The following is a 16,595-nucleotide window of genomic DNA, read 5'->3' as shown; positions in this document are numbered from 1 at the left end:
TAGAGCTGCACGTAACACTTGGATAAAGCTGTGTCCGGCCTGCTGGATAACTTCTGAGAGAAAGAGCAGGAGTTGAGAAGGATATGTATGGCCAGAGCTCATCAGCATCACATGGGTTTACATCAGAAAGGGTCTGACCCATAGCCTCCGTTCATTCAGTGTTGTGCAAGACGTAAATGCTGGATGTGCTGTGGTGTGAATGTGGCTGGGGAGTGTCGCTGCCAGTGTCTGCCCATGCAGGGATAGCCATGGGCACTGCTGCTGGACTCTGTCTGCGATGGGGCCATCTGCAAGCCCAGGTGTTGACATGGATGGTCGTTAGCGTGGTGTGGGGCTCGCTCAGGCTTATACTGGGGGTTTGAGTAAAGCTTTAAATATGGCTCATACTTTTATTGCTTCTGCAATGGGTGCCAGGTGCATATTTAGCAGGAAGCGAAACTGGAGGAGCCCTGAGGGAGCCTCACTCGAGCCATGCCAAGCAGGTACAGCCTACGAGTGCTATCACCTTATCTGGCATCGTGTCGGCATTCACATGTGTCATGGGGATTATGGGGGTGAAATTATGCTGCAGTTTGGCAGGGGCCTAATCCCTCTACCAGGCAAGATGTGTGCTTGGGGTTGGTTTCCCTCTCTGCCCATGAGAACTCGGGGTGCTTGGCTGTCCCCATGCACTGACAGGAGGGCATCGGTAGAGTGTTTCAGGAAGGCTAAGTGGGGTGACCTGGCTCTCTGCAAGCCTTCCTTCATAACTGGCATTTGATGCTGAGGCGGGGTGAGGCTGCTCCGTGGGTTTTGCTTTAAAGCTGATGGATGCTTTTGGGGGAGGCTGGAACCAGCAGGAATGCTGGGTGCTTGGTGGACTGCATGGCTCTGGCGGTGGCATGCAGCCCCGCACACTGAGGAAGCTGGTTGCAGCACGCCTGGGGAAGCGAGACCCAGACCAGAACCCAGCTGCCCGCCCTGGGGCCTCCCTGGTGTTGCACAAAGTTGTCTGCCTTCTGCAGCTGACGGGCCCGTTAACTACCAGTTTTTGCATTGTCTTGTTGAGGAATTTGAATGCGCAGACTGTGAAGCGAGGCATCAAAGCATTAACCATCACTTTTAATTATTACCTTTATTTTTTGGAAAGGAGTAGCAGTCAGAATAAAATACTTAATAGAAATGAAATACTTATTATCCACCTTCTCCTCCTCCTTGGTTTGTGCCCAACCTGGGTTGCCAGGTCTCCCCAGGGGTGGCTGGTGTGCAGATGAGCAGAGCTGCAATCCTGAACTGCTCTTGTCCTCACCCTTTCTCTTCACAGAGCGCTGAGGTTTCGTATTCGCATGTACAATTGTACATACTCCTAAATAGCACTCACCTCTGTCAGGGTTTTTCACTGTTTGCTCTTACATGTCAACACCACATCTGATTGGAGCCTTAATTGCTCTCCATGCTCCTGTATTTTTTCTCTTGCCTCATAGACCAGGGTTTGTTGAGGGGGGAGGCCCAAGCTAATGCTGCCGGGGTAGGGACTCTCCCACTTACCAGGCTGGAAAAATGACCTTCCAAGACAGTATGAATTAAGTGTTGAAGATGAAAGCAGAGATGAAGCTCTGTGCGGAGATCTGTGACTTAATCCAGGAATTATGTGGTGTGCAGAGATGGAGAGAAAAGCAAACTTCTCATCCAAGACATGTTGTCTGTAGTGGTCCTGCTCTGGGGTTTTTCAGTGCATACGTCCAAAGGCTACTGGGATCTCCACCATGCCACCCGTTCCCCAGCCTGTTGCTGTAGTGCATAGCTGGGCCAACCCATACAATGTCTGGTTGGTGGTGGTAAAGTTGCCCGTGGTGGTTAGCAGCAGAAGCTGGCTGTACAAGCAGTACAAGCTAGTTCCTGGTAACTGGCTAGCAAGACAGTGTTGTGGATCTGCATGTATTCCCCACACCTGGATGTGCTGTGTTTGTTACCCATCAAGGTAAGTGAGATAAGCCCATTTTTCTCTAGTGTAGCAGAACACTATGAATGAACTCCATTTTACTCCCATTTTTCAAAGCAAGCCAGCAGCAGGACCTCTGAAGGTATAGCTGTGATAACAGCTACTGCTGCACGACACTTCTGGGTCAGAGGGGTTTGGTGGATGGCTTGGGTGGCTCACCCACCCCATGTACTGCGCCTGTGTACTTGCATTGTGATGAGAGTTGTTTCATGGCACCCCATCAATAAATGAAGCATTCTCTGGAGACCCTGAGCACTCTGTCCCCTGCCACACTGTCCTTGTGCAGGACTCCACGTGCACTATGTGCCACTGAATATATCGTTATGTGAGTGGGAATGTGCAGGAGAAGGCAGACTTCTGAGTGGCAGAAATTAGTCTGAGGGAGAGAAATTAATAGGAGAAATTAATAGGCTCATTATCCAAATATGCTGTCATGGCAAAGAAATGGAAGGAACCTTCATCCCTCCATCAGCAGCTGGGATGTTGGATGCTAACAGCGTAGGGTACACCTTCCTGCCTGCACAGGAGAAAGAAAATAGGCAGTGGTTGATTACCTCTTGGTTTTAAATAAGTGTAGTATTGAACACAAATTAAAAACAACCTTGAAACTGCACAGATTCATAAAACGGTACTCTGGGATTTTAAAAATTACCTCCATTGGAATCCTGGAAGCATCTGTTACATAATTAATGCACTTAAAAATATATGCTATTTATGATTAATCCAGGCCTGTAGTGTGTGCTAGTTAAATATCTGGATCCCAGGGTGCAAGGCGAGGAGGGAAATGCAGTTGTAATCCGTTTGACGGTTATAGGAAAGGACATTTGATACAAATAAATACATTTTCCTTAGTCTTTTCATTTGTCAGGGCCAAACTTATGTCTGTTGTGCTGAGTTTGTTGACTGGTAAATGTTTTGAGATTTATGCTGATAGTTCTGTAGATCTACCAGAAAAAATAACTCAAGAATAATTAGGGAGATTGACCATACAGTAATGTACCACACGTGAGCCGGTGTTGCTGGGTTGGTGATCTTGAGTATGGTATATGCAATTAAAAGTGTTAAGGCTCAGTACCATGAAGCTTTTCAGACACTCTCCGAGATACACAGATGCTTTAGGGGATGCGTGTTTCCCAAAGGATAACTTGCCAAAGTTACTGGATGCCTTGCTTCTCCCCTCCAGGAAAGTATTTCAGGCAGAGACCTCCTGCGTGAGTGGCGGAGCAAAGTGGAGCACAGCAGGCAAACTACGTCTTGACAAACCTCAGCCTGCACAGCTGGATTTTTATCAGGAGGATTTTGGGGCTCTGTAGCCTTACTTTTTTGGAGGCTTCTGAGTTGTCATTCAGCCAGTGTGTCCTGGCGCACAGTTCCTGGCATCACATTTCCTCTGATGGATTTTTCTCCCTACCCTCTGTTTCTGTTCCCTTTTTTCCCCCATCATAGAATCATAGAATAGTTAGGGTTGGAAAGGACCTTAAGATCATCAAGTTCCAACCCCCCTGCCATGGGCAGGGACATTTCACACTAAACCATATCACACAAGGCCTCGTCCAACCTGGTCTTGAACACTGCCAGGGATGGAGTATTCACAACTTCCCTGGGCAACCCATTCCAGTGCCTCACCACCCTTACAGGAAAGAATTTCCTCCTTATATGCAATCTAAACTTCCCCTGTTTAAGTTTTAACCCATTACCCCTTGTCCTATCACTACAGTCCCTAAAGAAGAGTCCCTGCCCAGCATCTGTATAGGCCCCCTTCAGATACTGGAAGGCTGCTTCCCCTTCATCTGACCACTGACTTGTCAGGTTGGTGCAGGTTCATGCCGTGTAAACCCCTTTTCTTCTTCCATCTTATTTTCGTTACTGTTTTGTAAAAGCCCGTAGGCTGTTAGGATTGTCCATCATACTGTTGTGTTCCAGGGTCCCATGTTGTGGTGGCCTGTGGGTGGCCATGGTTCCTGCTTTTTCCCTGTCTGCTTTGGCCTGGCTGAGCATCCCACTGCAGTGGCAAGAGTTGATCTGTGCCACGGAAGCCTGTGAAAAGGTCCTTTTCCAAATAATTATTTTCTTGAGCGAACAGTTGTCGTGTCTGTTGGCTCAGGAGGCGTTTTGAGGTTGAGTGCTGCAGGTCCCATTGTACCTAGTTTATCCTATATTGTTCCTGGATTAATAAAGTGGTTACCCATATTGAAACAATACATGCTCTTCTATGTACCTGCCTGCTGTGTGGCTAGGACAAAGCATGGCATGGAGGTTGGCTTCTCTACGTGTTGGACTCTGTCCTAGCACCCTAGACCTGCAGTGGAGACAAGTTAAGGATAGGGAGGGGAAACTGGTTGTCTTCCACTTGCCTTTGATGTGTCCATGCTTGGCAGTGTGGTCTTTCAACACTGTACCCAGAATGGAAGCTGGAAACCTCATGCTTATTGCCCTGTGCAGAAATGTGAGGTGTATGGCAGTCTGACTTTCCCCGTGTCCTCTCCCCAGGGCTGTCTGCATTGCCAATACTGGAAGTGAGTTACTAATAAAGTTGGGTTTCCACTTACTACGTGTTGTCTCAAGTTGTTTCCGCACTCCGGAGTCCCTGACATCCCTTCAGAATGTAATGAGGGAGGAGCGAGCCTGGTTTTGTGACAGACGGAGGTATTGTAAACTGGGTAGGGAAAACTCTTACCTGTGGACTGTGCTCTTGGCTCTTCCTTGCCATTAATCTCAATGGAAACATTACTTCTGATTTTTTCCACTGTATAATGCTAACCCTTGTTATCTTTGTAGCCTAAAACTGTGCTCAGCATGGGTTTTTCCTTTAGCCCTGAAGAGAGATGGATGTTGGGATGCGTGTGCACAAGACTGTGTTTCTAGGAAATTGGGACCAAAAAAGATAATTAATTACTATTAGTAACTTAATTTTCTGCAAACTAAAGAGCCCTGAAGAGAAACCCACTTCAAAATCTCTTTGTTTCTCCCCCCTTCCTTTTTTTTTGTTAACAAAGGATACGTTCTAGCTGTATTTCAGTGGTCTAGGGTTTCAGCCGCTTTCTTTGATACCGGTTTGTGTGAAAGTAGTTGTGTCAGACAGAAGGAAATGATAAAATCTATGAATTAAGGCAAAAGATGAGAAGGGCAGCGGGTAGCATGAAATGGAGATGTGTTCGGATCTAACAAGCATTCCTACGAGCAGACCCTGGTTTCTCTACTCACTACAGGCCAGGTTGATGATGTTTGGCAAGATTAATGGATTGGGGTGGGTGGCTGATAAAGATCTTAAGGAAAAGCAGATTCTGGTGACTACAGTATTGCAAGTTTATTTTTAGAACTCGATCACACTGGAGTTGCTAGCATTAGAAAAACTTCTTAGCTCACATTATACTGTGAATTTCTTTCATTTATTTTTAAAGTGGAAATTTTGCAAGCTGACGTTTTGCAGCATGCGTAGTACGATTTGGCTGACAGCATTGTCTGGCAAAAGAAATAACCAAATTATTATTCAGTCATGGGTTTTTAACAGCCGCAAAGCAAGTGGATGTTAACTAAATGATGCAATTTATTCCCTTCCTGCTTATTGCCAGCTTGCCTATTACAGAGAGACTGCCAGCTTTAAATAAGTGGTACCCAGATGGTAGTCGCATGACGCCCACTTGGTTACAGAGCCTAAGCACGGAATAACTCGGCAGCCACTACAAGCTGTGGGTCAATTGAGGGGGAATGCCTGTTGCTTCACAGTTTTGCATATGTAAATCTGTTAATGTTATGTCAGTATTGTGCGGTCTAAACACAAGCATTGCCTTTCTCTGGGGCCCAGATGAACTTGGATCGCCGCCCAGTTAATGAGGAGTCGAGTGCGGAGTGGCAGTCGGAGGCTGCCGCCGCCGCTTGCTTCCTCGGTGTGAACTCTCCACATCCCGGATGCTCTCCTCCAGCAGCGCTGCCCGGGGCTGGCAAGCCCGGTCGGAGCAGCAGGGCAAACACCCCCTCTATTTTTATCTCCAGCACGGAAGAGGGTTGGCTTGGCTGGGTTGACGTTTTCTTTCTGTCTGCCACACTTCTGTGCTCGCCTTCATCGACTGCAGATGTGGCGCGCAGCCGCCTCCGAGAAGTCATGAACTGTGTCGTCTGCGCCCTTTAACAGCCAACATCTGCTGCAGCTGCCTGATGGAAGCGGCATGGAAACAATTTTTGGGGAGAACGCTGACGTTTACCCCTACAGACAATTACTTTATATTAATTGTATCGAGATAGTTACCATACGAGTTGGGTTTGAAGCCGATCTCCTACCCCTCCACCCTCCCTTTTTTATTATTGTTTTAAAAGCAGTAGTTAAAATTGTTTGACATGGGAATGCTTTTTACTGTTGATCATTTCTGGTTCTGAAAAGTTTATTACAATGGGTGAAAACAACAACCAAAAAAACCCATAAAAAGCTGGGCCTGTAATATGCTTAAAGGCTAAAAAAGTGCCAATAGTGTTGATTTAACCAAAGAAAATGTTCCTGGAGGTACTGTAAATTTTATGTGCCAGATGAAAAGCATTAAGTGTGTTATTTTTCATGAAGGAAAAACATTCTGATTTTTAACCATTTTGTAAATTATATTAATGTTGTAATATGGCTTAAAAAGTCTTGGGCCTGTTCCAGGAGCACTCGCCCCATGAGCAGGTCCCACAGGGGTGCGGGCTGGGGCCCTGGCTGGAGCAGGGTTGGGTGCAGGGACTCAGCAGGCAGAAACCTCTTTCTAGGCAAAGCACTCTGTTGTCACTCATTTTTTTTCTCCCTATTTTCTTCTTCGTTGGAAGTGAGCATTTTAAATGCAGCAAGAATAAAACTGAGGGGGAAAATAAGCTGCTTTGGAATGTAGCAGAAAGCTGAGATGGTTCAGTATTCTATCTTTATTTTGCTAATTATTTGTCATGGAGATGCGAGTTGATTCCCTGAGATTTCTTTTAAGCCTCTTAAGAGTAGTTTTTAGGGCTAATGGTAATTTTCCTCGACTGGACGTTCCCCAGCTACAGTGTTGTGGTGCTGCTTGCCAGCATGGCTGAGAAGTAAGCTGGAGGTTCAGAATATGGACCAGCAAGGGGAGAAAGTGATGGGGAAAACCAAGTAAGTGATGTAGGATTTGCATGAAGGGTTTGTAACTTAGAGATGAGTCTGTCACTGCCGTTGCTTAGTCTCGAATGGGAATTGGTCCAGCAATTGTCCTTTTTGATGGAAAATTAGTTAGCAGTTGTTGAAGAGCCTATAGCAAATTCCGATACAATAAAAGTAAATTATGCTAGGCATTGGTTTATGTGTGATTTTTTTCAGTTCCTTATATTAGCATGAGAGCTATAGCTTACCCTACTGAAAACTTAATTAGGCAAACAGAATGCTATGTTAGCAGACACTTAAAAACCCAATGTGCTCAGGACTGGATTCAAATAAGTTAATAAGAGTTATATTAGGTGTTTCTAATGGTACTTTCCATTTTTTAAAATAAATGCTGTCTTTGGTAATAAGCCACCCACACCTTTTTGGGTAATAGTTTAATTGAAAGGCTTGATTATGTCCATTTAGTGCCAGAGGATCCCTGCTGCTGTGCGGTATGTTAATGCAAGTCTCTTCATACACTTTATATTTGGATGCCTGATGTAAAGCTCCTATAGGAGAAAACTGGGATGAGAAAAGGAAACAATCTGTTGTGGAGTATGCTCAGAAGAGCCAGCAGACAGGAGCAGAACAAATATTCAGAGTTAGTGTGGGTGTAGGGGTGCATGCATGTTTGTATGTAATGTATTTAAAATGCCAATAGCTTATGCCTTTTGAAGGCTCCAAATCATAGCTGTCATATTAGATATACCATTTCCAAAAATAATGCCAGGAACAGACTGATACTGATTGTTCGAAAAAGCATTATTATTCCATGATACATTTTTTGGGCTTCTGTCCCCATTTAAACCAGGTTTTTCCATGCAGCGTTCCTCAAAAATTGTTTGCTGGAAGGATTTTGATTCCAAATTGAAGGTATATTCTTAAGGTTTTTTCCTCCCAGAAGGCAGAATGACAAGGAGAGAATGTTCTTACTTTGTTTCTTACTCATTTCAGCAAATAGATATTTTTAGACGAAGGACGTTAATGTAAAGCCTGCACATTTAAGCTGGCATTCGGAAGTTTGGGACTTTGTTATCCTATAACTGGTGCTACACTGTTTCCTCTGCGGCTGCATGCTTGTGCCTATAAAGTGGGAATGGGTAAAAGTTGCAATGTTAAGAGTGTACTGAAGGATTTAAATAGTGCTTGTGAAGTGCTGAGGTCATCTGATACAGGATGTTTTGATAATAAAAAGAATCAGTGTCTTCAACCACTCTCAGCCTCAACATGACTGCGCTGTTGGTGCCGTACAGTGGGTCTGTAGTGTTTCTTAACTGTGAACACAGATGGTTTTACGCCACCAAGCAGAATTGCCAAAGGTTGCAGACTTTAAAATGTTTCTTGAACATCAGTAAAGCAGCATTTATTTGTTACGTTGTTGGTACAGACCATGGCATGTGTGCCTTCTAAAAATTTTAGGTTAATGTTTACATGTGATGGACCAGTAAAAGTGTGTGTCTATCATGGGTATGGCAACCTTTATTTGGCAAAAAGGGCAGAGCCTGGTTACGTGATAAGGATAACTTTGCCAGAAAATAAGTGGTACAGCAGTGTGCAAAAAAATTAAACAGAGAATGCATAAAAATGCCTTTAGTTTGTCATCATTTTACACCCATCTCTAAACCATGGAAACCTTCAGTACTAACAAGCACTCAAAGTAGAGCTAGAGAGGTCCTTTCAAAGCAGAGACGGTTTGGGGGATTCCCTGAGAGAAGATCAGATAAGATAGTAAGTGGAGGATTCAGGCGGAAAAGTGGTTTGGAATTGCAAATCAGTGGTTTGCCCATAAGTGCTTTGGGTTGGCTGTGGTGGTTTCTGATCGTATGTATATATATATTTATTTTTTTCCCCCAAGATCTTGAGCAATTTTTCACCCGCCTTTAAGGTCTCTCGAAAGGGTCCTGATTTTCAAAGGTTGTGCACTCCAGAGCTCTGCAGGCTGATGAGAAATCACTGCTCGTTCTCTTGAGGCTCCTGATCTCTGTATGTGATAGAGCTCCTCACTTTCAAATGCTTTAGCATAATTCTTTGCTTTCTTGAACATTGTAGGAGGTTGAATAAATATGATTTCTGAAGTATGTATGTATACATAGATATATGTATGTATATATAAAGCAATGAAACTTGGACATGCTGGGTGTTAAGCAACTCGCCAAAAGCAACAGGAGGAACCAATGTCAGAACAGGACTTAAATTTATCTCTTGCTCATTGGTGATCCCACAGCTGGGCAGGATCCAGCTAAGCAAACTGTGATGTGGTGACTGTTCTGTCTCTTCCCACACAATGTACTTACAATTTATTTACGATATATTGTAAAATATATTGAAATATTTAGGGAGTTCGACATATTTCATGTAATGACTGGAAGACGGTAGGTTTTAGTGCATCACTTGGCTCAAGCCCTCTAGACCTTGACCAGTTCTTTCCTGATGTGAAATGTAAAGCCTTCATCTGGGAGAAAAAAAAAAAAAAAAATATAATTTTAATAAATCTACCAGCACCTGGCTGCGAAGACAGGTAAGTGGGTTTGGGGGGGAGAGGGGGTTATTGTTCCTATCTATTTGTTTAGCTTGGAAGAATCAAGAGCAGAGTGGCTGGGTGGCACGGGGATGCGTGCATCCCCACCGCTGACGGCATGCATAATGGCAGGCACAGGCGGGTCCCAGCTGCCTAGCACCAGCATATGTTTCATGGGGCTGGCTGCCTCAGGGGACATGGCTGGTCACCACAGCAGAGGTGGTTGAATCTGCATAAAACGTCCTGCTCAGGTCTGTGGGAGCCTCGGTTGTTCTCGCATGTTGTCATTTTCAGCTTGTCTGTCAGTTGTGACCCCTAGTCTGGTCATGTGTCCTTGCACCTTCACTGCTCTGCTTTCACAGACAGAATCATTTGGGCTATGCTTTCTGCCCTGGGTAGGAATCGAGTGTTTTACAGACAGCACCAATATCCAGCTGCATCCTCAAATCACCTTCAGTGCCTACTGCCCTCTTTCAGATGGCCTAAAACTTACAGCTTCATTTCATCCATGAGGCAGTCAAGCTATCTCAAATCACTGGCACTCTCAAGACTGAAAATACTGTTGGCATAACACAAGTATAATTACTGTCAGTATAATCAACAAGGATTACTGGATTGATTTCTCTCTTCCTTTTTTTTTTTTTCCTTCAGATGTTTAAGAAACCCCAAACTTGAATAGGAGTACGTAACTTGGTATTGTTCCCCATTGCTGGAGGCAAACTTCTGAGCCAGAGCTCGGCTTTCTCTAGAAGATGTAGGATCTTGCATGCTATCAGTCTAGATTATGGGTGTAGTGTTGCCAAACCCATAGGTATAGTAGCAAGGAGAAGGCAGCATTGATCATGCTGTTTTTGTCCAGCAAAATGCTTCCCCAGTTGTGCATGGTGTGTCAGCTGGGGAGCCTGCTGCTTCCCCTGGGGCAGGCGGAGAGCAGAGGGAGGCAACATCAGCAGCAAGGAGGATGTGATGAAACAGTGATAGTGATCTGGAGCTTGGGAGATGGTTCTCTTGAATCCTCCCTCGATGCTAACTTCACTGCAGATAAAAGCTGAAAAAGGTTTGGTCTCCTTGGTGATTTGGGTGAGGGTGAAAATGGCTTTAATCTTTTTGGCTGAAGTCTGAAATGAAGGTATAACCTCCCTTGCATCTGGCAAAGAAACATGTTTTTTACAGGTGTAGCTTTAGGTTTTTGTCCTGTGTTCTCTTGCAAATGAGCTTCCCTTTCTTTTCTTTTCTTTCCTTTTTTTTTTTTTTTTAAACATACATATGCCTCCTTTTGGAAATTCTTGTTTCCATCCAGGCACCTGCATTTCAAGTCTCTATCATGCAGATTCATTTTTCTCTTTAGACATGTGCCATGCTGACAGGCCTAAGGCTAGAACATGCTTTTTATCTATGAAGGCTTTCTCTTGCACTTTCACTTCGAGAAGGTAATACTTTGAGGTGAAGGCAAGGGGCTGTACCCTGCTCTTGGGAGCCAAGATCTGGGCTGTTGCTCTGGGTTGAAAGTCAGATTGTTTCGCACTTGTGACTTGGGATCAGGAATACTAAAAGTTTTGCATGTCTGAATGAAAGGAAGAGAGATTTGGATAAGATCTGTTTGAAGAGAGACTTCTGAGCTTAACTTCTGGATTTACTTTCATTTATCAAAATGCACAAAATCTGAAGAGGAAGGTTGAATTTTGGGGGTTGTGTCCTCATGGTCTGTGTTCTGGCTTTTTTTTAATGCTGGGCTAGTACATGAACAGAGATCTTGAACATCTCATGAATTCAGATGAGACGAGCCTAAAAATCGTAAGTTATGCATGCATCGAGGTTGCATCAAAAGTTCTTTTTGAGATACACAGCCATTTTATTGAAGCCTTGTTGTGCAGGCACTGTGCTTTGCCATCTTCTGGACTGCCCCAGGATCATCTTCATTAAATCCCACTGTCTTCTGCATTAATATTGGCTTTTGTGCTCCATTTAGATTTTCTTTAAAGCATTACATAAACAGCTATCGTGTAAATACAGGCATTTGTAATGGTGCTTTTAAATTAAAAAGAGTCTTGGATTCATGCAAGTAGACACATGCTTGCACAAAATAACTTTTGGCTTCCCCCTAACACTTTTCAGAATAATTTAAAGGAAGAAAAGATTTGCAAACAGTTGTAAAAGAGCCATAAAAAACTGTCAAATACCAGACCTTCAGCTAATTGTAAACTGTTTTGCTCTTGGAAGTCATACAACATTGATCTCATAGCTGCTTCATTAAGAAGGTGCTTCTCTGTAGCACAAGAGCTGCTTGCCTAGGTAGCCATGAGTAAAAATAGCAAGAGATCTTGGGCTTCTGCTATGAATGCCCAGTATAAACTAGAATAGCTCCAGGCAACTGAAGTATTCTGTACCAAAAAGGAAGGCAAGCATTGCAGGGAGCTGAACAGGAAAAAGCTGCAGAGCTGAAAACCCTTTTTTTTTTTTTTTTTTTTCCTCCTCCCAAGTGCTTTACCCTAGAAAAGCCACATCATCCCCAGCCCTTTGTGGGCAGGCATGGCAGAGGTGGGATGTGTTGTGGGAGGACCCAGTGGCCCAGGAGGATGCAGGTGTGGGTGATGAGTGCCGTAATGCCTGCAGGTTTGCTCTCTGACTGTCCTTATGGAATATGTTCTAATCTTTAATTTTCAAAGGGAAGCATGAAGAAGAATCTCTTCTGGACAGAGAACTGGCCAGTTGGTTAGTTGCATCATTTTTTTCTTCAGGGTACCAAGGACGACAAGCACTTGTGGGTCAGCTTTTTCTGGTTGGCATTGGTGGAAAAAAATAAGTCAATAGTCCATTAGACTAGATTGTTGGAAAAACTTTTCTCTGAACTCAGCTCTAATTCTGCAGCTGGGGGATGGTTTACTTGAAGAATGTGCACAGCTCTTTGCATTGTGTCCTTCCAGTGCCGTGAATTGGGGTGTCTGCTTCACAGAAATATTAATAGCAACCTACTGGGTCTCATCTCTGGTGTGTTCACTCTCAGTCTCTCCTTCAACCGGTTTCTAAAGCCTTATCATTAAATCTCTTTAAGAAGGGAAATTCTTGCTTTTGTGTATTGGTTGGGCTGATGAATGGTCGTCTGTTATCTGCTCAGTCCATGACTGAGTTGGGCTGTCAGAGAGACAGAGCTGAAGTCAAAGGGACTTTATTTCAGGCTTCTCTACCTCCTCTGGGTTAGCCATGGAGTGGATTCTCTTCCCATCTGTTCCTGAACCAGAAACGTCCTGTTTTACAAGAGGGAGGCCTGGGGATTTTATCTGACCCAGCCATTTCCTTTGTGATTTCCCGGTTTCCTTCCCCTGCAGCAGTCCCGTGCTGATCCCTCACTTCCAGCCTTGAAGACGTGTCTCCCTTTGCAATGATTCTTCTAGCTGCTGAACAAGGGGAGGGAAACCAAAGTGTCACTGCTTACGCCTGGTGAATTTGAACATCACCCATGTATGCTCAGTTCCTGGAAGTCCAGGTCTGTACTGGCAGTTGAATGTCTTGATTTGCAAGTGTTGATGGGACTTGGGAGCTGTGGGGAAGGTTAAAATCCTCTGTGTGCTTCTAAAACAATGTCAGCTTTTCTCTGAAGAACTCGTGTGAGTTATCTGACAGCAGGTCTCTGTGCTTACAGGGTCTGACTTGGGTGCGTGCACATGACTGTGAGACCAGTTTCAGTGCGTGTTCTATATTGGGTAATGCAGCTTAAGCATTAGGTGTTTTTCCCCAGCCCAGAAGTAACTGCAAGTAGGGACTGAGTTGCCAAACCTTAATCAGGGTTGTTTTGCTGATTATTTAATATCTACCAGGGGCTGAATTCCTGTCTGAAAGACATTATAGGGTGACAGAGTCTTCTTGAGAGTGGATTTTGGATGGTCAGAACTGGATGTAAGGGCAGCCTTCAGGAAAACCAGTTAGCCTCAATTTTGTTGCTGAGTGGGCATGAGCCAGGCTGCAGGCTCCTGGGTTTTGGAGCACGCCAGTACCCTGGTGGCCTGTTTAGCTGGAAAGGATGAGCACAGAGAGACCCGAAAGAGAACTGGGTAAACAGGAGGTTGCCTACAGCTCTGCCGTTGCAGTGCACTGTAAATGGTCAGGGAATAAGGCAGCACTTAATTTTAAGAAAAAATTCCTGGAAACACAAATGAAACAATACAAAGTGGGGGGGGGGAAATCCCCAAGGCATACCCCAAAATCATCTGTGTGCCCAGATAGATATCATATACCATTGGTCATGCAACGGTTTGGTGGTTTGGTGTGCTGCTGTCCTTACTAGCTTAGGTGTAACTTTCGTTTCTGATCTCATTCACATTCCTCATCAGAAGCATGTCAGAGAATTGGGAAATCATCCAGTAGATTTTGGCCTATCTAGCTGTAATAATGCTCAACTTTGCATTTTGTTTTGAAAGCATTAGGAAAGAAGGGACTATACACAACTTGGTCAAGAAAGCCTTTGTGATTCCCCTATGACTCTGTAGGTGGTAAGACCAGTTGCTAGCCCCTGCTTGATGTCTCACAATCCTGCCCTTCCCTGACTCATCTGGTGCTAACAGTGAGTTTTCTTGCATCTTCTTTCCTCATTTATCTGTGGGGTTTTTTTTGTGTGTGTCTACTTCCAACCCTTTTCCGATTGCGAGAACCACTGTGTGCGTGGCTGTTAAGCACCACTCTGACTTCTGCATCCCCTCGTGGCTTTGTTCTGCCTCACGGAGAAAACATAAAGTTTATCCGTGCTTTCCCAGCTTTCCTCAATTTTGCCCCATTTTAACCACCATCCTGTATCCTGGAATCATCAGTATCTCTTCACTGCATCAGTGCAGCTAAGCTCTCTCCGAGCAGCACTTTGCTTCCTGCTTCCGAATGATAGCCCTCTTGGGTATGAGTGACTCTGTGTCACTGAGAAAGTACATCTTATTTTTGGACTGTCGTCTACAATGTGATTTTTATTGCACCCAGCAGCACTGTCTACCATTGTAACGGGGCACCACGGTCTGTCCTGCATCGTCCCCTGCCAGGTAGTAGGAGAATGAATACGAGATCCTTATCCTAGACCTGGGCCAGCAGAGGTACGGGGGGATGTGATGTGCAACTTGGGAGAAAGACCATGCAGGAGAGGAAAACCAAACATGGACCTCTTGATGAAATCTCCAGCTGGTGGCTGAACTCCAGGACTGTTTTTCCCTCCACAGTGTCAGCCTTAGTTAGTTGGTCTCCAGATGCTGCCACTATATGAATATTCAGAGCCAATAAAATATGCACAATACCGTAAACCTTGCCAGGGTGAGGATCTTGAGGGCTCGATGAACTTTGTAACAGCATTACTCACTTGTAGGGGCACGACTGATGCAGCAATTGATTTCTCAGTTCAGGCTTCACCTTCTTTTGAGCAGAGTTCATCCTTGTTTGCTTTTCATAATAGTGTTATTACACCTCACTGGCAGCAGGACGAGGGTGAAGCGACCATGCAGCTTTTCATTCCTGTTTTCATTCCTTGTGTACTCCTGTGCCATAATCAACAGTGGTGAACACCAGTCTGTCAGGCTTGAATTTTGCATATCTGATCTGTTATCAGCTGACTGTCGTGGTATTAACGCTAATGTAAAATATTGTTTTAACTCAGAATTTTCCAACAGTTACAGAACAAAGGCCCAAAGAGCTTCAACATTAATGAAAAAAGCAAGAGGAAAAAAAACACAAAGCTATGCTGCAGTAGCAAGAATACAAAAAAATGCATCTTAAAACTTTTTTTTTCTACTGATCTACTTTCTGCATGACTCACAAGCCAGGCTCTAAAATGGCCTCCAAACATGCATGCATAATTTTGCACATCCAAGTGTCTGCATATGCAGTGCTCTTAAATATCCCCAAGGCTTTGTTGCTGGAGTGGGGCGGGGAAGGGGCTAAGGACTTCATCACCATAAGGGCCCTAACTTGTGCTGGTATCGCTTCCCTGATGGCCTTGTCGCAGCCTTCAGTGTATGCCAGTCAATGACCAGCATCCATGCAACCTGCTCTTCTCCACAGGTTTATGCTGGGCTAGTTAGCTCAAAGAATGTCTGCCTGTTTTGCTTGCTTTTTTTTTTGGCCTTCTTTTTGGTTCCTCTTATGTGAAAGGCATAGACCGTGAAAGAAGACGTGGGCTTTCTGAGTACCAGCTATATTCCAGGAACTAGCTGGACAAGGGAGGGTGAGGGAGAACCAGACCTTGCAAAAAGTTCTGCATGAAGCTATAGAAATGAGGAGGAGACCACCTTTGGGCTGATGGCATTGCTTTTTTGTCATAGGGCAGTGGGACCCGCTGCCCCTGCTTGTAGAATCAACAAGTAAATAGGTTAAAAATTAAATCTGCTTACCTGTTTCTGTTTTGTTTTCCTTTCAGTAATTCCTGACAGGACCCCTTTTAAAGTAGGCATCTCATCTGTGCATCTCATACCTTTTGTAAAATAATAAAGAGCTCTTAAATGAAAAGCCAGCATGTGGATGTGCTTGCAGGTGTCAGAGCAGGGTTTTCACCCTCGGGAGGGGATGTACAAACTGTTCTCAGCTGAAGCAACGGAGGCCAGTTAACAGCCAGAGTCATGGGTGGCTCTTTCAACAGCTTATGATAATAAATCCTAATTTTAGGAGTTTGATGTGCAGATGACATCCCCTTTTCTGAAAGTGGCCTATGTGTGCAGTGATACTTGGTGCGTGTTTCGGATGCTTATTGTCGGTCAGGGTAGGGTGAGCATACCTGACATAGCAGAAAGGTGTTGATTTGATTAAAATCTGTCTCTATTGTCTGGCAGAAGCCCTGAATCCCCCTTTTACCCTTTCTGCAAGCAGAAAGAAGTGCAATTTTCATTCAGCATAGATGTTTCCCTTTCATCCCTGAAGCTAATTTTTTTTTTTTCCTGCAGCAGTTTTGGTGAAATTATGTATCACTTGTGATAATTCATTTTAAAAATTCCTGAGCTGTGTGG

General features: G+C 44.4%; 1 protein-coding gene and 1 long non-coding RNA gene across 13 annotated transcripts in view; one reads left to right on the top strand and one right to left on the bottom strand.

The window, feature by feature from the left end:
* The window catches only part of FOXP1 (forkhead box P1), a 387,258-nt gene that overhangs the window by 14,273 nt on the left and 356,390 nt on the right, over positions 1 to 16,595 (top strand). The gene's annotated exons all lie outside the window — the stretch shown is intronic.
* LOC130606473 (uncharacterized) lies at positions 5,940 to 12,981 on the bottom strand. Its single transcript, XR_008973976.1, has 3 exons — positions 12,813 to 12,981; positions 9,456 to 9,561; positions 5,940 to 6,129 (listed from the first exon to the last, which is right to left on the bottom strand). It is a non-coding gene; the product is annotated as an uncharacterized LOC130606473 (long non-coding RNA).

Source organism: Pezoporus wallicus, unplaced genomic scaffold (genome assembly GCF_028554395.1).
Source record: "Pezoporus wallicus isolate ANWC-B61680 ecotype Strahan unplaced genomic scaffold, APGP_CSIRO_Pwel_v1 contig_7073, whole genome shotgun sequence".
NCBI lineage: Eukaryota > Metazoa > Chordata > Aves > Psittaciformes > Psittacidae > Pezoporus > Pezoporus wallicus.
The sequence above is the reverse complement of the archived record's forward strand: the minus strand, read 5'-3'. Positions and strand labels throughout refer to the sequence as shown.